The following is a 17,881-nucleotide window of genomic DNA, read 5'->3' on the forward strand; positions in this document are numbered from 1 at the left end:
GATAGTCAGAGGACAGGTGAGCCTGAAGGGATCCCACCTCTCCTTAAAGGCACAGAGACACACTGGACACCCAGAATATAGCACAATTGCTATTGCCGCATTGCAAAGGCATCCAGTGCATCCCCTCACCAGTATTCCAACAGTACAAACAAATGACCAGTGCCCCCACCTATAAATGGCCTTTGTAGCAAGGAGCACATGGAAGGTTGATGCATGTCAAACAAAACCAAAGAATATTCCCAGCTCATCTTACCGACCTGCCTGCAAACAACCAAATTATCCTGTCTAACAATCTAGTGGATAGAAAGTGGGCAAGTGAGCCTGAAGGAAACCCTTCCTTCCTTAAAGGCACAGGGGCACACTGGACACCTATGCTGTAATTTTGATATATGCTGGGTGTACATTGAAATGTGTTGTAAGCATATTCTAACTGGTTAATTTGTTAAACCCACCACCACCACCAACAACAACAACAGTTTTTTGGTCTGTTTCCCCATTTTCCCTCTGTCCCTGACCTTAAGCTTTCTACTTCTCACATTCCCGTTTTAAAACTAATTGTGTAGAGAAATGACTCCAAAGATATGTTTGTTATAAACTGATTCTTTATTTGTCATATTGGAAAATGTGATAACACATCTCTGTAGGTTACACTGTACTGCTTGTACATTACCATTCTTCTATACAAAAAAAGAGATTATACAAAATAAAACCTTTACAGCAATTCACTTTGAAGTAAACCATAAATAATGACCCTGGAATTATTCCTCTCTTGGGTGTGTGAGGTGAAACCTATTATGTGTAAGCAACATGTTTTCACTTAAAGCTGAAATCGAGAAAAATAGCTAATACAAAAATGAAATACATACTGTATATGAGAACTGTTTTACCTGCCAAAAGGATTTATATACCTGTCCTACCAGTCCTAAGATTTAAACTTCTGTGCCACATAATATACTGTGGTCCTGCCTGGCACAGAATAAGATCTTTCTATGTTGCAATTTCACTTTGAAAGAGAAGTATGGGGGTTTTTTTTATTCATACTTACCTAGATGGATGCAGCATCGGTCCCATGCTGCATCTGTCCGCTGGCGTCTCTAACACTGAGAACTGAGTGTTCAAACACTGCTGATTGCTTGGTTTTTACAGTTTCCCAAGCAGAGCTGCTATCCCCTCCTCACTCACTGGAGCGCTGGGGTGTGGAGTGGGCGAGATCAGCCGGCTCAGACTCTCAACAGCTCACTGAGAGGTCGAGCCGGGTGTCAGTCTAGGGATCTGGGCGGATCCCGACTCCATGGTCTCGATGACATCAAGCCTGGGCCGATTTTGTGACATCAGCCCACTCGCTGCTGAAAATGGGTCACAGGAGTGCAAATCTAACTGCACTCCTGTGATCCATAGGAGAAGTACAGCCAAACAAGCTTTGGCTGTACTTATCCTTTAATTTACAGGTTCTCTTACCATCTCTACCTTAGTGACTGGTCACCTTGATTGCCTCCCTGTGCTGATTCCCCATCCCTTTTCAGAGGTTTCACTACAAAGATTTAAACCACTCAAATTAAGGTGCCTACACTACTTGCATTGAAAATACATTTAAGGATGTATTAATGACTACAGAGCTCCATTCATTTGTGTTTTTATATCTGCCTGGAGTTCAAATTTAACCCCCTATGTGATATTGATATTTTGGTGATCGATTCTCTTTATGAAAACATAAGGGTTCTGCTAGACTCCTGATGCTTACTCTGCCCTGAAGCCAAAGGAAATTAGAGACAAGGGAACTGATGGATCCGATCTAAATGCTTCTGGGTTCTAATACTTTTGGGTTTACTATACCTGTTCCTTGATTTCTCACCATTCTGATGCTATTTTAAATAGTACTAGGCTCCAAAGAGTGGCAAGACAGCCCAGCAACATTCATGTGGGAAGGATGCAGTTTACCAAGATGTAGAAGTGATCAGGTGGCTTTACAGCAGCCCAGAAGACTTCTACAATAAAAAGCAGAAGCAGCAGAGCAAATTGTACTTCCAGACCTCCCTTTACCCTCCTCCCCCATATCATATCCCATTATTCTTTTTTTCTTCTATGTTCCTGTAGTGAGCAAGTCTACATTGCTCACAGAGGCAGCTGCTGGAAGCTCAGTTTCTCCTAATGCAGGCACTTGGGAGAGCTACATCTCCCAAGTGCCTTTTCCTTAACCACAGTGGGGTTGATTCACTAAAAGCAAGTAGGCTGTTCACTTTGCACTTTAAGTTGCACTTTTCAGGAAAATTTGCCCCAGAGCTTAGTAAATGTAATCATATTTTATTTTTCAAAGAATAACCAATCATTTGCTAGGGAAGTAAAAAACTAAATTTCAGGTGATTGAATGATGGAAGTCAGCAGAGCTTAACCTCATTCACTAAGCCATGAGGAAAATGCAACATCTTTTGCAAAGTGAACAGTCTATTTGGCCTTAGTAAAACCAACAGTAAAATAATTCAATGTATACATGTAGAGAGAGACATATTGAGGTGAGGATATCTGAAGTTCTGAATCCCAGCAGCATGCAGAAATCAACTTAGCTGAAAAAGGAGGAGTTACATTTTAAAACTAGGGAATAGGGTTAGTATGAGGTTAGATTGGGGGACTAAGGGACTAGATGTTATTTCTAGGATTAGGCTGAGGTCTAAAGAGTACAGGTCAGATTAGTAGACATTATTATGTCCTGTTGGCAGAAACTTCATATACTGTATGCTTCAAGCTTAAATCTGGGTATACACGGGCTGAAAATCGTCCAAAAATGGATCGGCAGGAACCTGCCAACTTTCAGCTGTCTGTTCTACAGAAGTTAGTCTTATGACCGGCTTCTGTTGAATGGGCATGCTGGCAAACCAGCATCTGACTTACATCTAATCAGCGCTGGCAGCCAATGATTCTGGCGTGGTGGTGGGCAGTCTCCTTGTCAGAATACAATAGCACAGCAGGGGAGATCACTGCACTAACATTGCTTGTGTTAATACGGATATCTCTTTGATTTTTTCATTCAGTTCACTGGGTTCAACGAAAAAATATTTCTAGTGTGTACCCAGCCTTATGTCATGTACACGCGATCGGACATTCCGACAACAAAATCATGGATTTATTTTTGACGGATGTTGGCTCAAACTTGTCTTGCATACACACGGTCACACAAATGTTGTCTGAAATGCCGAACGTCAAGAATGCGGTGACGTACAACGCATACGATGAGCCGAGAAAAATGAAGTTCAATAGCCAGTGCGGCTCTTCTGTTTGATTCCGAGCATGCGTGGAATTTTGTGCGTCAGAATTGTGTACACATGATCGGAATTTCCGACAACGGATCTTGTTGTCGGAAAATTTGAGAATCAGCTCTCAAATTTTTGTTGTCGTAAATTTTCTTTCAAATTATTTTATTGTTTTTTTGCAGGGAAATACAAAGTACAATTGAGAAATTGTACGTCGTGCAACGACGTAGAGTATAACTAGAAATAAAACAAAGAATTTGCAAACAGAAATTATACGTAATAGTCAGTAGCTTGTCATTGGTTTGAGCGCGCTCAAATGATCATGGGTATACCATTTCACTGTACTATGGTTGCAATACTTTGCAATTAGGGCCTCTTCTCCCCTCGCAGCACCCCGCTTGGGATCTCTTTGTGCTGCAAGGGGAGAGCGGCTCCCACATGAACTTTGTTAAGTACAGACAGTTTCAATTGTGGTGAGGTGTTAAGTTTCTGTAGTAATCAAGATGTAATTCGCATGTCTAAGATATGGTGAACAGATTGCTCGGTCAAGAAGGTCTAAGGTTGAGTTTGGGAATCTGGGCTTGGGGTGCAGCATTAGTCCAGTTAGTCCAGGGAGACCATTGCTTACTGGCTTGTGTGGCACGACCATTGCTGGTGGCCACCATCGTTTCGTAGCTGAAGTGTAGTGAGACCAGGTCAATGGTTTGTTTTATGTTTGGGGGTGTGTCTGACTTCCAATTCCGTGTTATATTGAGTCTGGAAGTCAAGAGAATATGGGTTATTGTGTGTCTGAGAGGTCCAGGTATGTTGTTGTCGTAAATTTTGACAACAAATGTCTGATGGAGCCTACACACGGTCGGAATTTCCGACAACAACCTCACATCGAATATTTGTTGTCGGATGTGTACACGGCATTAGTTTAACAAAAATGTACATTTCATTATTGTGAAACATTATCTTCTGTAAACACTGACCTCATGCAAAAAAAAGTAAAAAAATCAACAAACCAGTAAATGGAGGTTGAATCCACTGACACAACCCTATCCTGGTAGTAGGATGCCAGGTGTGCATGGAAGATCTCTCAGAAAGTCACCACAGTGTAATAGTGGTGCCAATAAGGGCTCATGCACACCAGGGAAAGAAAAATAGCCTTATAGCTTATGATTTCAGTTCCCCCTCAATGTGCTGCATTGTTGTGCGCTGAAAATAAAAAAATAGAGCCAGTTACCTTTTTTTGGCAAAGTGAATAATGATTTGCTGTAACGCATTACAACAGGATTGTGCTGGGCAACACAGTCCAATGCTTCAAACAGTGTTATTTGCATGTTTGCAATCTGGGTTAAACTGTCAAATTGAATGCTGGTACATTTTAGGAAGCCTTATCGTGAGCAAGGTGCTAGGGTAAAAACCCACGTAGAACATAGTATCATACAACTAATACAAACCTAATGATAAAACAGACATCTTTCTGATTTCCAATGTTTTTATGCTTGCAGCTAAGGTAATGTTTTTGTTATGTCCAGGCCTGCATGTACAAGCAGAGTCTGAATTTTGTGAAGAGAGCTGACCAGTGGGCAGAAAAGTCCTACATTCTTTTGCCTTTTGCTGCCTGTACCTGCTAAACCTTGTTCTGGATGGTGTGGAAGTGGAAGTGGCCACAACAACCTTGGGGGTGTTTCCTTGATTGTTACATCCCCTGCTGCTATTGGGTAGGATGCTGCTGGAAGTCTACAAGAGGGCAATTTGTGGGGCACAGTAGGTCGGTGAGAAGGCTTTCCGGGGCACCCTTCGGAGGGTACCCTTGGAGTTCAGAGCGGTCAGTTCATTTTGCGCCAAACAATGGTGAGTTGAGGATTATGAGATTTGTTGCGTTTTAAGGTGAAGCTGGAATTAAAGGAAGAAGTGAACCTATGAACAATCGTAGTGGATGTGCTGCTGGACTTCCAAGGTGCACGGGTAAGAGATATTGTGTGTCTGCAGGACTTTCCTCAGCAACGCATTTACGACGTGACATTTGTTTCAACTGAGGTATGCTGGAATACATACAAGAATCTAAGGCAGGCAGCAGGTGAAGAGGAGATGAAGAGATTGGAGGTAACACCATTATTTATGCAGGAATAAAAAGTTATTATTGTGCATATGTACAATCCTTTTGCAGACTTTAGTTTGGTGAGGGCGTTTCTGCAATCCTATTGTGAGTAGCTGAGAGGAAGGGACAAAGTGATGAATAAGTTTGGTATCTGGTCAGGAAAGTATACATTTTTCAGAGGCAAGAGAGGATTTTTGTTCTATCCAGGACAGCCAAGCTGTTGCAGAAAATGCTTTGTTTGTGGGCACACAAGCAATGAGTGTTATCAAAGAGCCAAATGCAGAATTTGCGGTAAGGAGGGTCATTTTTCTAAAGACTGTAAGAAACTGAGGTGGTGTGACATCTGCAAAGAACCAGGGGGCATCTGGCTAAACAATGCGATCGATATTTCTCAGCAAGAAGATGGGTCGCATTGGAAGAGAGGGTGACTGAACAGTTGGAGAAGGACTTTTGGAGCAGAGTGCAGCAGAGGCCCAAGATGGGGGGAGGAGGATGGCACTGGACCCGCTGATGCGGACTTGGCTGTTCCCCCCGGGTCGCAGGGCTGATGAGGTTGGGCCTGTGGAGTGGCTTGTGGTGGCTGATGGAGTTGGAGATGCCAGCACAGCCATTGGAGGTGCAGTGGCGGGTGGCAGTACCGGCTCCGGAGGCACGGCGGCTGTTGCAGGTGAAGATGGTGACATGGCAGCTGGTGTGGCATCTCATAGCCTGAGTGTTGAAGAATATGAGCAGTTTTGTGACACCGTCTGTAGAGGAGAATACAGCCCAGGAGGCGGAGCGTATTTTGACTGGTGTGACAAGCCCCGGAGCATTGCCGGCCCTCATGAATGGACTAATGGAGGAAGATGAGCATGAGGACGATGATGATATGATAGAGGTGGACAGTGAAGCCAGTGTGCCATGTGGGCAGCCCCTGGTCATTTCTCTGGCATCTACCGGATCATCATGTAAGAGGGCATGAGTTGAGGCAAGGGGGGGTGAAGGGGGAGGTGCCCTTTTGATGGATGCAGATGTGGATTCTGAGGCAGAATCCGCCAGCTCTCAGTTGTCCAGGAGAAGGCAGCAGAGCCAAGTAGGAGTGCAGAGTCTGATTGTGGATAAGTGGAGACTGAATCCTTAAGTTGATCGTTATGGCTAATGTCCTGGTTAAATATATCCTTATGATGGCGCTCATTGTGGGCACGATCAATGTAAGGAGCATTTGTTCTAAGTGGAGGAGAGTGGTGGTATTGGAAGAGCTGAGTAATGTTAAGGCTGACCTGATTTGTGTTCAAGAGTGTGGTGTGGAGAGGGCGGTAAAGGAGGAATGGAAATATGGGATATCCTTGTGGGCTCCGAGATGTGATTTGCGGAGTGAGGGAGTGGGGATTCTAGTTCAAAATCCTATGGTGCAATGTGTCTCACATGAGATGGTAGTACCTGGGAGGATGCAAGTGGCTGTGTTTGAAATGCTTGGGAAGAAGGTGTGGGTGATAAACTGCTATGCGCCTGCGGACAGAAATTAGAGGTGCGTGTTCCTAAATACTTTAAGACTGCACTGACCTGGTAGGATTCCCACAATATTGGCAGGTGATTTTAATTGTGTCAGGAGGAGGGAGGAGAGGCAAGGTGTAGGGGAGGAGGGAGGAGTGGATGTGTCTTCAAAAGCCTTGAATGAGAAGGTGGATGACTTTCATCTTAAAGATGTTGCAAGGGAAACAGAAAGGGGAATTATCATTTACGTTTTATTCAGATAAGGGAACAGTGAGGTCCAGGATCAATTTTATTTTTTCCTCACAATTTTTGAAGATATTGGGTGAGTCCAGTTACCTTTTCTGACCATGTGTTGTTGCTTGGAGCATTTTATTTAGAGGTTGGCGTGATTTTGGTGGTGGCGTGTGGAAACTTAATGTGTCAATACTGAATAAGGAGGGGGTGGTGGAGGCCATTGCACCCTTCTTCAAGAGCTTGGTGGGGAGAAATCTTGAGTTTGGAGACCTGCTGTTATGGGTGGGACTGGGCAAAGAAGAGGATTGCTGTGTTCTTTAGGAGATTGGGGAGTGAGACGGTTCGGAAAAGGCGGGAGGAGAATGAAAAACTCCCAGATAAACAACATTTCTTGTATCGGTGTAAGAGGTTGGATGTGGGGGTGGAGGAGGAGATTAAAGAAGTACATAAAGCGAGGAATGTGGCCTTGAAGGAACATGGGAGAGGAATAGTATTCAGGGCGAAAGTTGAGCAAATGGAGGATGATGAAAAATGCTCAAGGTATTTCTTTAAGAAGTCTTATGGAGCAAAGAAAGCCTTTTGTACTGTGGTGGAGGTTAAGTAGGAGGTGCATGGTGAAAGGATGGAGGAGCTGATCAGATCCTTCTATATGGAGTTGTATGGGGGAGTGGAGGTGCACCGAAGGCAGAGATGGAAGACTATTGTGAGGTGGTGAAGGGTAACCTGTGTGCAGAGGATACGGAAACCTTGTTAGATTCTGTCACTGAGCTGTAAGTGGAGGGGGTTTTGAGAGGTATGAAGAACAACAAGACACTGGGCGGTGGTGGCCTACCCGCAGAATTTTACGTGAGGTGCTGGCCCGTGATAAAAGAACATGTGTGTGAAGTGGTGAAAACATGCATGAGAGATAAAAGAGTGTCTGATTCTATGAAAGAGGGGATAATCACACTACTCTATAAGAAGAAGGGAGATCATTGAGACATAAAAAATTGGCAGCCAACTACATTGATAAATTGCGACTTCAAGATCTTGGCCAAGCTCTTGGCAAATAGGATGCGGAGAATAATAGATAAGGTCATAGGGGAATGGCAGGTGTGTGCAGTTCCAGGTCGGTGGATCACAGATAACCTCATATTACTGAGAGATCTGATTTTTTACACCCAGAGTAACAATATACCACTAGCTGTAACGGGAATAGATTTGGAGAAAGCCTACGACTGTGTATCGCATACATACCTTTTTGTTGTGTTGTGGAAGATGGGCATGCTGGAAGACTTTGTGAAACTAGTGGAGTGCCTGTATAGAGGTATGAATAGCAGAATCCTGATTAATGGGAAGCCGTCAGAAGTGGTTGAAGTAAAGTCTGGGGTGAGACAGGGGTGCCCCCTTTCTCCCATCGCATTTAAATGCGTAATGGAGCCTCTGCTGAGACACATAATCCAGGATAAAGGTTTTAAAAGTCTGTTCTTGCTGGATTGTGGAAATGAGAACGTAAAAGCAATGTGCTACATGGATGACGTGATTCTGCTGTGTAATTTGGCGAGGGATCTTGCGAGAGCCGAGCTCTATCTTAACGTCTTTGGTGGAATATCCAGCCTGAGAGTGAACTGGGGCAAAAGTAATGTCTGTGTGCTCAGTGGGACATGTGACATGTCTAGAAGCAGACTGGAAAGAGTAGAGGAAGTGGAAATGCTCGGTGTGCAGTTTGAGCTAAGCTTGGGGTACCAAGTGAATAAGGTGAAGACAGTGCAGAAGATTGAGAGAGGAAGTTGGAATTTTGGAAAATGCGGCACCTGACATAATCCGGGAAGACTCTGGTGGTGAAATCTGTCGTTCTCCCATTGCTGGTCTATTCTGCTGTGATTTTCCCCCTGAGCAAGCGGTGAATCCAGAAAGTAGTGGGGATTCTCTTTGTGTTCTTCTGGGGGTTGAAGATGGAAAAGTGACGCGGGAAGTGGTGATGAAACCGGTGGTGAAAGGGGGCTATGACTTTCCAAATGTAGAACGCTTTGTGGAGATGCAGTGGTGTCTGGTTCATTTCAAGACCTTTTCAGCAGAAGGAAAAGCTGCTGCCCTGATGAGGTATCTGATCGAATGGCTGTTATTAAAGTCAGTCTAGTGTGAGCGGGATTTGAGGAGGCCGATGTCGCTTGTCTCATCAGTACACCTGAGGATGAGTTCTTTGATGGGAATCAGTTGGGTCAGCTGGAGCAGGGAACTGTGAAGAAGGAGGTACTCTGGAAATTGTTAAGGAGGAGTGAGCTGATAACCAATATTTGTGGACTGGGCCCTAAGAGGACAAAGCAGTGCTGGAAGAATATGGCCATAAGGGGTGTGACTAATAAGCAAAGGGAGGTGGTGTGGATGTTGCTAAATAACTGCTTGCCTACTTTAACCTTTTTGAAAGCAAGAGACCTTGTGAAGCGAGAAGTGTGTCCGAGGGAAGGATGTGGAGGGCAGGAGAACATCTTTTGGGAATGCAAGTTTGTGAAGGAGGTCTGTAGGTTGGTGGAAGGTTTTGTGAGGAGGGTGGTTGGAGTGAACAGAATCACATATGAGTCAGGGGTGCATGGAGTGGTGGAAGGTGGAAAAGTGATCCAACGAAAAATGTTTGTTTTCTCTGCAATCTTTAGGGAGGTGGTGTTGGAGACACGTTGTGCATTTTACAAGAAGAAAATTATACTGATGAAGCAGGAGTGTGTGGAGTGGTGTGTGGCCAAAATGTACTATGGTTTGGAGGTTGAAAGGAGGATAGATGTGGAGGAGGCAAATAAGATGTGGAATTTTAGGAGGTGGCGGGAGAGGTAATATGATGTGGTTTTATTGTATTGATGTTTTTATCCCTTTTGATATGTGAATGCCACAGATGATGTATGGAACACGCCTCAGTTTATCAGTCGAGTGCTAAGTTTATGCTTGATTCAGTCTGAGTGGATAAGAAATAAAAATTAAAAAAAAACATCTGTTCTTAGTTATTAGTTGCCAAGAGGAGGTGCTGTGGTACCTCCCAGAGAAGATGGTCTGTCTGGTTTTGGCCAGATGGACCATGTGAAGTATCCTAGTCCCCGTCTGGAGCATAACGCCCTGGGGGATCAGGGCAAAGGTCCCTTCTCTTCAGAGGAAGACCATATGTACACCCTGTGCACTTTTTGTCTCACTTTTTGGTGTGCACTTTTTTTTTGCCCCGGGTGGAGTTTTTGGAGTGTGTTTATACACCATGGACTTAAAAAATGCATTTGATTGACAGCAGCAGGAGCCAATGGCTGCGCTGCTATCAATCTATCCAATCAGGACCCGAGACACCAGCTGGAGCTGGTGTGCTTGTCCCCATTGTGGGAAAGACCAGGTTCAGGTAAGTAAAAGGGGGGCTCTGGGGGGCTGCTAAGTCACAGAAGGTTTTTTACCTTAATGCCTAGAATGCATTAAGGTGAAAAACCCTGAGGGTTTACAACCCCTTTAAATGCAATAGGGTTTAATAGAAAAAAAACATAAAAAAATAAAAGCTTAAGCTGTTTTTATTTCCTTTAGTTTCTATTCTTATTTTCTTTTTAGGCTTTAGACAAAGGCAGACAGTGTTATTTTTGTGCTTGTAATCTGGGTTAAACTGTCAAATTGAACGCTGGTACATTTTAGGAAGCCTTATCATGGGCAAGGCGCCAGGGTAAAAACCCACACAGAACATAGTAGCATACAACTAATACAGACCTAATTATAAAACAGACATCTTCCTGATTTCCAATGTTTTTTATGCTTACATAGCTACAACAAAACCACCAACAACATTGAATATGTCTATATAGTTATTATACTTATATCATTTGTATTAATATTCCCTGGATAATTAATGAACCAATTTGAGAGTCCTTTAGCTGTTTACTAACATATTTACATGGCTCCCCCCTTCACAATATAATACACTCTATCTCTTCAGACAAGCAAACAACCTTGATGATTCTATTCCATTTGAATTGCACTAGAATTAGCTGCTCTTTGCAATAGGTTGTAGATGTAGATATGGTTTCTGTAGTGATGTTGCAGACTGCAGCAATCTATTGGCTGCTGGCTTTGTAAATTTCATTCAGTTTGCTCCAATAGCTGAAGGAGAACGACTGGTACAGCCTGGTCCTCTCTCCCTCCTCAGCTTCTCTTTTCCTTGCAGATCGGGCTCTCTCTCTCTGTCTCTGCATAGGCAATCGGAGCTCTTTACTCTCCAAACCTCCTCTGCTCAAGCTGATTGTAATGAATTTTCATGCTGAACGACTATACAGCACTTGCTTCCCCCCTGCCATCAAGACAACCCTTTGTTTTCTGGCTGTTACATTCCTTTGGACTGCAAGACCTCCCTGGATTTCAACAAATATCTCTGTGTATTTGCAGATGTAAAAGGAGCCTGCTTTGCATCAAGCAGTTCGATTAAGGATTTCCATTTTGCAGGATTTGGCTGAGCAGAATACACTGTTGTGCATAATCTCTCTCCCTCTCTCTCTCTCTCTCTCTATGCTTTGTCAAGGTAAGATGCTTAGCAGACTTTAAAATGCATTGTGTGTGCTAGTTAAGCTAACTATGCTTGCAAAGAATGATCAGGCTAAACTGCAGTCCTTTATTTGCGACTACTTTTCCCCTATGGCTGCGAGTCAATACTTTTCTTTTTTCCCCCCTTGTGCTCTAAACAGTGTCCTATTCAGAGACCAATATATGTGTCTTAGGCAGTAATGGTCATTTTGCTGCAGTCGCCAGTTTGAAAAGGACCATGGTTTTGTGTGTGTGTGTGTGTGTGTGTGTGTGTGTGTGGTGTTTACAAAGTAGCAGATCAGACCTATAAAAAAAAAATACATTTCATCCTGCAATCCTAACAAAAAAAAAAAAATCACTGCTGTGTGATATCTGTGGGGAAGCCCGTTTGTCATGTTGGTTAACCAAAGGAAACAAGGATTATTGTTGCTATATCCTGTTACAGCAGAGATACTCTATCTGATCATTTGATACACTTTGGCTTGGATGTTGCAGTGCCAGAGCTTCTTTTTTTTTTTTTTTTTTTTTTTCATTGCCATAGTGGTATTGTAGTTCATCTTCAGTATTTAGGGCTTTAGGTGGCTTTAATCCTTAATACAGCGTTGTTAGGAAGCGAGATGTGATATTTTTAAAGGGTATTGTGCAGTTTGCACTCATAAGCTTGGATATAGAATCTGTGGTGATGATTTTATTGCTAGACTGCACCTTGCATATTGCAACACATTGCTTGCCATTCTGAATGTGTAATGCATATTGGAACAGAACGTGCTTTACAACCTGAGTCTGTCATTGCTACTAGAAAAAGAAGTTTAAAAAAAAAAAAAAAAGATGGAAAGCAAAATGATCCCTCCAAAAGTATGCCCAGCCCCCCAATGGTGCATCAGAGGTTTTTAGACCCCCCACCACTTAAATACTGTGATTGCAATTCTTCTTCATAACTTGATTATTGCCTACCTCTTAGATACCACACCCCCATAAATGACGGGTTCAGTACCCACCCCCCCCACCCCACCTTATTTTAAGCTGCATGGTTGATCTGATCTTGCAGACATTAGCTTGCATTGCATGACACCGAGAAGAAAAGGAGACTTTGAGGTCCCCTGCTGCCTTTCATGCAGTGGTATCTAGAAAGTAGCTATTGACTAGCCAGCCTTAGATCCTTTATCTGGACAACTACAGCAGGACGATATAATTTGGCTTGAATAACATATATAGTGCAAAAAGGATGCATTTTTTAATTTTTTTTTCCCTTTTTTCCCTTTTTGGGATTTTTTTCTCTTTCTTTTTTCCAACAAAGGAGCAACAAAAGCTTAATGAAGCTTCATTGTATGGAATTTCAGAAGATACACTGTTTCTATAATGCAGCATGGACTAGTTTGATGCACTATTTTGTCTTATCTGTAGCATTGTGCCTTTTGTACTGGATACCTTTTAAGACACATAAGCAGTTTTCTGTGTACTTGCCTGAAGTCAGCTATGGCTGTATTGATCCTTATCACTTGCCGATATTAAATGAACTCAACAAAGAAAAGGATACTGCTTATGGTCTTCTTACCAATGATTTGAAGATTTGAGCTTTTAAACATTAGTTAACATTGATGTTTGTCTACTTGCTTCCACAAGTGATCATTGCAGCAACCTATCATGAAATCCCATGGCATATGGACCTTCTGAATCATGAAATGGCAATTGACGGGTGTTTGTATGTAGCTAAATCATGGGCTTCACTGACATTAATCGACCGCCCACTGTGAAATGTGACATTACTCAACCCTCTCTGCTAGGATTTGTCACGTATTGTGACAATAAACGATCTTCAACAGAGGTCAATCCGTGCTGGACCTTTATAAAGTACATTTTGCTCTCAGGTTCTCTGTAGATTTGCCTATCATTAATGTTTAAGGTAAATTAACATAGTGAGATCAGTTAGTGACAGGAATAATGCTTTTGGAACAATCCATGTATATTTCCTAAGAAATGTAAAGTAAAATGACTGGAAAGAGTGGGATCATTAATGATATAACTCTTCATTAGCTGTAAAAAATAATCAGATTATTAAATCAAATACGATTTAAAAAATGTAAACATTAAAAAAATTGTTATTGATATTGACTAGCTCTTCTGACCATCTTTAGATCATAATAAATACTGAAACAGGATCTTTTATAGCTACAAGGAACAACATCTGTCCTGTTAAGATTAATCCACAAGGTGGTAGTGTGTACACTTCATTTTCAACATTCTCTGTAGTGGTCACTTATCTGAAAGATGTAGTTAGATGTATATACAGTAAAAGGTCTCACAGAGAGCCATTTATTATATATGTAAAGTCCAATACCTGTTTCATGACATCCATTACTCAGTCGAGGCCCTATGAGTCACATATTTAAAGCCAGCACAGTCAATCTAGTGGTGGAAGTGTATTGGAAAGCTGGAACACAGTTACCATTTACAGGCTAACCAGAATTTCTAATCTATATTTGTCTGACTGCCATAGAACACCATGCTAAATTTATATTAACAAAAACAAAAAAAACAAAAAAAAAACAAAAACCTCAGTTCTTTTAGATTACAGTCCTGTTTAAAGATTTATTATCAAATATATTTCTAAAGTACTTACAAATTTTTGTCTACCCTTGCATAGAACATCCAGCCACCTCCTGAATGATTAGGTGTTGACTTTGCTAATTAGAAATCTGTTCCTCAGATTCTAGGGTATTATGTTATTGCAATGAAATTATTGACAGCTATTCCCAACACAGTTTCAGAGGATTTCCCATTAGTCTTAAAGTTCAGGACATCAATCTTACAAGAAATGCAAATGGAAGTCAATGAATAATTGCCAAAGATATTTGAAATACACTATTTATCTGTATGTTTGAATAGGGCATCAGTATGCACTGGGGAACAAATACATGTAAGTGTCTTTCTGTAGAACTCACTGTAGCAGTGTGTGCGTGTGTACCTGCGTGTGTGACTGTGCATGCGTGTGTGTGTTATTGTTACTATTTTGCATATTGTATTCCATACAATTTACATGGATTTAGCATACAGAACAATATACTATTATCATGAATGTGTCAAGGTCATTTGTAGATTTTATCATACATTAATTTAAAAAGTAAATTACTTGCAGTATACTGAAATACACATATGTGTCTAGATTTTCTTTTTAATATAAGGTATAAAATGTTTATAGGGTAACCTCAGTTCTGCAATAGTAACAGTTTGTGTAATTTATGATTCCTACAGCTTTTTCCTTGGCGTTCAATTAAGTTTTTGCTTTTATTCTACAACCTACTTTATAAAAAGACATAGAATCTGAGTAGTTGCTGTAGGTAACACAGTAGTAGATATTTTTCTAGCGTAGTACAGATCTCAGAATGAGTTACATTGGTAATGCTTACGCTGTTGAGCAGTTTAACCTTTTGTTGGCAGTTGGATCATTACCATATTGATACATTTTAGATGAATAGATTACCAACAAGAGGTTTAAGTGCTTTGTAAGGTGTAAACTAACCATGTAGACCTCTTAGGATATCCTGTAACTTTCAGACCCAGGGCCCCAAAAAAATGTTTACACTTTGGCTTCCGTATATGTCTTTACTTGTATTTGTTGCAGTCCTTATAAAAATATTTTGAGTCCATTTGCTCACATGATGGCCTATAGTTTAGCAATTGCTTGTCAGGAGTTCTTTGACATTTAAAGCTTCCTGTATAAAATTACAACAATCCAATCAATGTATGCCAAAACAAATCATTTTAAATAATAATTCATTACTTTGTTTGTGTTCAGTTTAATTGTCTATAATATATGAATGAGAAATGATATACTTTACCCTTAGAAACCACTCTGCGGTCTCTTTTTATTATTTTATTTGGCTTGACATATGGTTGCTGAGCTACTTACTCTGTTGTTGAATATGTTTTTTTTTTAATAACCTTAAAGCTGAATTCTAGACAGACATAAAATACACACATTAACACAGCTCCATAATTATTAATATATCTTCAAATGTATTTTTTAAATTCAAGCTGTGCAGCTATCTGCATTTGACCTTGTATCAGCCTCTTACAGTCCCTGTATAGATGGGCTGGAGTGTGAGAAAAAGAAGCAGTACAGGGAGTCAATCACTTAATTTACATACAAAATGCATGCCGATAGGAGGATAATGCAGAAGTATAGAGAGATGAGATCTCCTTTTACTGTTCAGTCACAAGTTGAGGTGGGTCTAGGATGACCCAAACTCAGAGGAAGTGGGTTTAAAGATGCTGGCCATTGGAATGGGGACATACATTGTCAGAAAAAAAGTACTGTAGAGGGAATCTCTGGATTGAAAGTGCATTTTACAGCACATTTAGGCTTTATTTTATATATATATATATATATATATATATATATATATATATATATATATATATATATATATATATATATATATATATTGCTGGAGTTTTGCTTTAATGCATTTTAGTGTCTATAGTGTGTGTATGATATATTGCTGCCATATTTTATTCCATAATGTCATATAATTGGGGCATTCAGAAGCCTTGTAAAAACTATGTTGGTGTTTTTTTTTATAAGATAATGCAAACAGCAAAAATGCTATACAAAGTGTAGTAACCATTAGCAGCCAACCAGAGCATGTTTCTTTCACCAGTGTTTCTTCAGTTCTTGGATCTATATTGCTGATTTCAAAGCCCCATCAAAGCTTCAATTCTATTTATATTAGTCTAGTGCAAATACTATTTGTATATTTATATCCAAATTCATTTTTTGAAAACAATATAAAAATATGCTTTAGCAAAAAAAAAAAAATCAATCACTCTTAGTATCTATGTTTTGTATCACTAAACTTAATTAGGGGTTGATGCTTGTTCATGGCAGCAGGGGTATAATCTGTGTCTCTCAGAATTGTAGAGTGGTTGGGTTTAATTGAGGGTAGGTAATTGCAAACATTTAACACAAGCCTTATGAGGAAACATTTTTATAGTTCAATGGTGTACTAATTGACTGGGTAAATTCTGCATACTTAACAGAGTAGTCAAGCTCCTGTTTTTGACAGATTCCCAATATAACCCCCTCGGCTCTTCTAGAAGAACAATCTGCCTTTCATGTTACGTAGTCATTCATAGTGACACAGTCACCTGGAAACAAGAGGAAGACAATTCAGTCCTGCAGGCTGCCAAGAAACATATTGGTCTGTCATTTTCAGAATTAAGCTGATTAAAAAAAGACTTGTTGCTGTAAGTTCCCAGTCTAAATATCCTATAAGAAGCCTCCTAATAAAAGGCTAGCTGCAAGCTTGCAGCTGGCAATATGCCACATACGTAGATCAATATAGAGCTCTCATTTCAAACAGCAGCACTTCTCTGTCACAGTTCAGCTCAGGTGCACTCAAGCAGTGTTTGTAAAGCATTTATGCTCTGAGCCATTTCGATCCCTATATTTGACAGGGTTATGTACTCAACTCTGTCACCTTTTAATAGTTCTCATTCTGTTTGCTTTATCACTGTTTCCAAGATCTAAATGACAACAATCTTGTCTGTGATTCCCATTACTTAATCATTGCAATCTAATGTTTAGTAGCCCATTACTATAAAAAAAAAAATCCAAACACCGACATGCCAGATGATTAATAATAAAGCGTATGTAAAATAGTCATAATAAAGCTTTCATAAATATGTAACATGACAAATTTATTCTAACAATAAATATACTGTTCAATTTGAAAGGGAAGTTGCACTTAGCAAAAAAAAAAAAAATTCCCCAGAGCTTAGTGAATGTGGTGACACATCGCCCTGCTAAGAAAACTCAATTACATATAAGGAAATAAAATGCTTTTTTGCTTGCACAATCAACCCTAAGTGTTCTATATATTAAAACTGAAGAAAAAAAAAATAATACCATGGTAATCCAATGTCTTCAGAACTTTTGAAATCCCTGACTTAGAGTTCTATGATCACTATGGCATTCACAACCTGTATGTTTGTTTTGGGTGTAGTGTATTGAATCAAGGGACATCTGATCGATTGATACATTAAAATAGAGGTCAACAATAGCAGCATAGTCTCAGTATGCATTCCTTAACTGTGTTTTAAATATATAGGGTCCCTGAATGTTTTTAGTATTTTATTATAATCTGTAGGGCTATGGAGAAAAATCAGAAAAATCTAAAAAGTGTTCCCATACAAACCACAAAAAAACTGACTTTTAAAATTAACCAGTTTGGTTGAAACGTGGGAGCTGCTGACTTTTGTGAAGTTGCATTCTTCAGGACAGTCATCGTCCCTTATACTTCACTGTTTAGTGGGTTATGAAAGGAGA

General features: G+C 40.5%; 1 protein-coding gene across 3 annotated transcripts in view; it reads left to right on the plus strand.

The window, feature by feature from the left end:
• The first annotated feature begins 11,101 nt into the window (after nt 1-11,101).
• Nucleotides 11,102-17,881, plus strand: part of NLGN4X (neuroligin 4 X-linked) — a 662,825-nt gene continuing 656,045 nt past the window's right edge. The window contains exon 1 of one of the 3 annotated variants that reach the window (XM_073616379.1): nt 11,102-11,551. The gene's annotated coding sequence lies outside the window, so the exon portion shown is untranslated. The remainder of the gene's footprint in view (nt 11,552-17,881) is intronic. The other 2 variants (XM_073616381.1, XM_073616383.1) reach the window with 2 other exon arrangements.

Source organism: Aquarana catesbeiana, linkage group LG02 (assembly GCF_042186555.1).
Source record: "Aquarana catesbeiana isolate 2022-GZ linkage group LG02, ASM4218655v1, whole genome shotgun sequence".
In the NCBI taxonomy this organism is placed as follows: domain Eukaryota; kingdom Metazoa; phylum Chordata; class Amphibia; order Anura; family Ranidae; genus Aquarana; species Aquarana catesbeiana.